Here is a 3,631-nt window from a genome sequence, read left to right on the forward strand (position 1 = left end):
TGGTATGACCGGGAAAGTTAATACTCATGGTAATACTCACCCCCCATATACTCATCTTTTTTTTTTTTTAAATTTTTTTTAAAAAATTTATTTATTTATTTGAGAGAGAGAGAGAGCACAAGCTGGGGGAGAGGCAGAGGGAAAAAGAAGCAGGCTTCCTGCTGAGCTGGGACCCCCCCCATCCCAGGACCCCGAGATCATGACCTGAGCCAAAGGCAGATTGCTTAACCGACTGATCCACCCAGGCGTCCCAACTTGTCTCTTATGACATTGCCAAGATCCCTGCCTTGCAGGGCCTTCTGTCCCAGGTTTTATTGAATTCTCCTGCCATCTGGGGGTGGGTAAAAGGTCAACTAAGAAAAGGGAGGGCGCATCTCTCTGCTCCTACTCCCCAGCACCCTTGACCATTACTCTATCCTGACTCCCTAGACGCATCAAATGTCCTTTACCCAGGTCCCCCAGGCCCTGAGGCAGCTGTGGGGTCTGCAGAGCAGGGCCTGGAGTGGTGGCTGCGCAGGGCAGGGGTGGGGGGTGGAAAGGGCTCCCAGGGTCTTGAAGGCATCTGGGGAGAGTGGGGGAGGACAGCACCTGACACCCCTGCTCTGGGCCTCAAGGCCCAGAAACCTGAGTTACTCCTGTACCACAAGCCGTAGGGACCTGATGTCCTACAGCTGAGGGAGGCGAAGCTGAGCAGCCCAGACAAGCCAGCCCTTAAATAAATAATTAGAAAGATTGGAAGGGAAGGTCTGGGCCCTTCTTCAAGGCCCCAGGTGGCAGCTTCCCAGCAGATCTCAATGCCTGAAGCCCCCCCCAACCCCCGGGGGCTTTTGGCTCTGACATACCCAAGTGTCCTGTGTCCTCCTCTCCTTCCTGCTTTGGAAGGAATCAATGTGCATTCCCAGAGTCCCTACTGTGCCAGGTACAGGGCAACACTGGGGACTCAGCGGGGGTCAAGACGACCCCCCCCAACCCCCAGCCCAATGGAGGGGAACAGACCCATCCCCAGACAGTGACCAGCCAGGGTAGGCGGGAGCTGGAGGAGCCTTAGAGGGACACCTGACCCAGCCTGGATAGTTCTAGAAGACTCAGGGGATTCCTGAGTCAGAATCTGAAAATGGGTTAAGCAAAGAGAGGGTTGTGTGAGAAAAAGATGGGGGGAGGGACCAGCTGCAAAGGTCAGGGAGCAGCAGACCAGGTAGGGCTCCACAGACCAGTGTTTTCCAAAGGGTTTCAAATTTAAGACACTCGATGGGTAACAGAAGGCGGGTTTGATTTGCAACACAGCGTGTGTCTGTACAGGTGTGCACACACAGATAAAGCAAAAAGCCATGAAACAATAATCACAAGACCTGAGCCAAGATTAAACGCTGGGTGCTTACCTTGCTGAGCCACCTAGATGCCCCTGAAGATTTTTATTTTTATGTAATCACTACACCCAACATGGGGCTCGAACTCGACCCCAAGATCAAGAGTCGTGTGCTCTTCCCATGTATCGCTCCAGCTTCCTTCCTTTCTTTCTTTTCTTTTCTTTTTTTTTTTTTTTTTTAAGATTTTATTTATTTATTTGGCAGAGAGAGTGATCACAAGTAGGCGAAGGGGCAGGCAGAGGGCAGGGGGAGCAGGCTCCCTGCTGAAAAGAGAGCCCAATGCAGGGCTCAATCCCAGGACCCTGAGATCATGCCCTAAGACAAGGCAGAGGCTTAACCCACTGAGACACCCAGGCACCCCCAGCTTCATTTCCTGGTACTTTCCAGTTTGAACTTCTTCCTCTCACCAACGGAGCCACTCTTGGTTTCACAAATTCCGTATGTCCAGATTTTTGCCCTTACTGCATCCTCCGTCCATGTCCAGGTCCTTTTTCGCTTCGCTGGTTAGCTCTGACAACCTTCAAAACTCAGCTCAGATGTCCCCTTTCCCAGGAAACCTTCCTCAGCTCCCCTTCCCAGGCTAGGCTTCTCCCCTGGGCTCCTCTTTTCCTAGCACTTGGGGGTTGTCACAGTCTGTCTCCCCCACTGGACTATGAGCTCAGGAGGACAGGAGCTACGCCTGTCTCTGTCACTGCCGGGACCCCCGTGCCCCTCAGTAAAGGCCAGGGACCCCGTAGGTGCTCAGAAAAAGTTTGTGGAACACATGAAGGCAAATCTGAGGGAGGAGCAGAGGTTGCGTCCTCTGGGAGCTCCTGATCACAGGTCTGATGGAGAAGGCTTGATGCCCTGAAGTTAACTCAGTTCCTCCTGCTCTCCAATATCCGGTCCTCTCATGGAGGATACCATTCCAAACAATACCCATTTCACAGATGGCAAAGTGATGTCAAGAGGGTTCTCTGTGCTCTGTGCAGTCCAGATTCCACACTGCTCAGCCCAACCACCTCCTGGCCCCTCTCACCTCCTTCCAAGAGCCCCAGGCCTTTTCTTTTCCAACGATGAAATTCGAATCTGGGTAGGAGGTTTGGCTGAGCAGGAGGAATGCCAGCTGAGACTAGTTGGTATACTTTGCTCTCAAAGCCAAAGCTGGAGGAGGGAAGGGGGTGGGACGCTACTGGCCAATCCTGGACCGGACCCTCAAACCTTCCCGTCTTGGCCCAGACCCACCCCACACTTCCCGAAAGTTCTGGGCTCCCCTAAGTCTCAGAGACTCCTCCCTCCAACTTGTCTTCCCATCTGGCACACTTGCACTTGAAATGTGAGAGCGGCAGCCATGTGAAGGCTGCCCTAGGCCGGTGTTGCCCAACAAGCCTGGGCCACTTCTCCATACCCAAGGCCCTGATTATGGGGGGGGGGGGGCTGCTGCTAGAAACTTCCCTGCCCCCAGCCTCTCCACCTGCTGGCAGGGCACCTGAAACCCAGCTGTCCGGTCCCACCTGCTGCCTCTCAAGGCTCCCTTCTCCCAGAGGCCCCAAAGCATGAACACTTCTGGGGGGAGGGGCGAGGGGAATAGAGAGAGGGAAGGAGCACCAGCCTGTGGGTCTCTGCGTCTTTGTCTTTTTAACTTACACCTTAGATAAAATGTTGATCTCAAGAAGCCTTCACGGCTTAAAATACCATGAGGCTGCAGTTCGCTAGCTACCAACCAAAGCACTTCATACCCGTGAACTTGGTTCATCCCCCCGCCCGCCCCACAAGAGGAACTCTGAGTCCAGACACTATCATCTCTGCCTCACAGCTGAGCAAACCACGGGGCTCTCGTTGAACCTCAAAGCCACGCTTTTCTTTCTGAAAGCCACCACTTCGAGCACCTCCTATAGATTTTTTTTTTTTAAAGATTTTATTTATTTATTTGACAGAGAGAAATCACAAGTAGATGGAGAGGCAGGCAGAGAGAGAGAGAGGGAAGCAGGCTCCCTACTGAGCAGAGAGCCCGATGCGGGACTCGATCCCAGGACCCTGAGATCATGACCCGAGCCGAAGGCAGCGGCTTAACCCACTGAGCCACCCAGGTGCCCTAGATTTTTTTTTTTTTAAATTTAAGATTTTTATTTATTTATTTGAGAGAGACAGAGAGAGAGAGCTCTTCTGTGGATTCTTACAGAGAGAGTCTGATAGAGAGGCTGGTCCGTATCTGTTTCCCCGCAGATTACAGGGTGTGCTGTGCTGCTTCTCGCCTCCTGTACCTTGTGTGTTCCCCTTTAACA

At 52.8% G+C, this 3,631-nt stretch overlaps 1 long non-coding RNA gene across 3 annotated transcripts in view; it reads right to left on the bottom strand.

Moving 5' to 3' along the window:
• LOC131818470 (uncharacterized) overlaps positions 1-2,500 on the bottom strand; it is a 14,308-nt gene extending 11,808 nt beyond the window's left edge. The window contains exon 1 of one of the 3 annotated variants that reach the window (XR_009348839.1): positions 2,386-2,500. This is a non-coding gene — a long non-coding RNA (uncharacterized LOC131818470). Of the gene's footprint in view, positions 20-2,385 lie in introns of those variants that run through there. The other 2 variants (XR_009348838.1, XR_009348837.1) reach the window with 2 other exon arrangements.
• Between the last annotated feature and the right edge of the window lie 1,131 nt (positions 2,501-3,631).

Source organism: Mustela lutreola, chromosome 16, assembly GCF_030435805.1.
Source record: "Mustela lutreola isolate mMusLut2 chromosome 16, mMusLut2.pri, whole genome shotgun sequence".
NCBI classification, from domain to species: Eukaryota; Metazoa; Chordata; class Mammalia; order Carnivora; family Mustelidae; genus Mustela; species Mustela lutreola.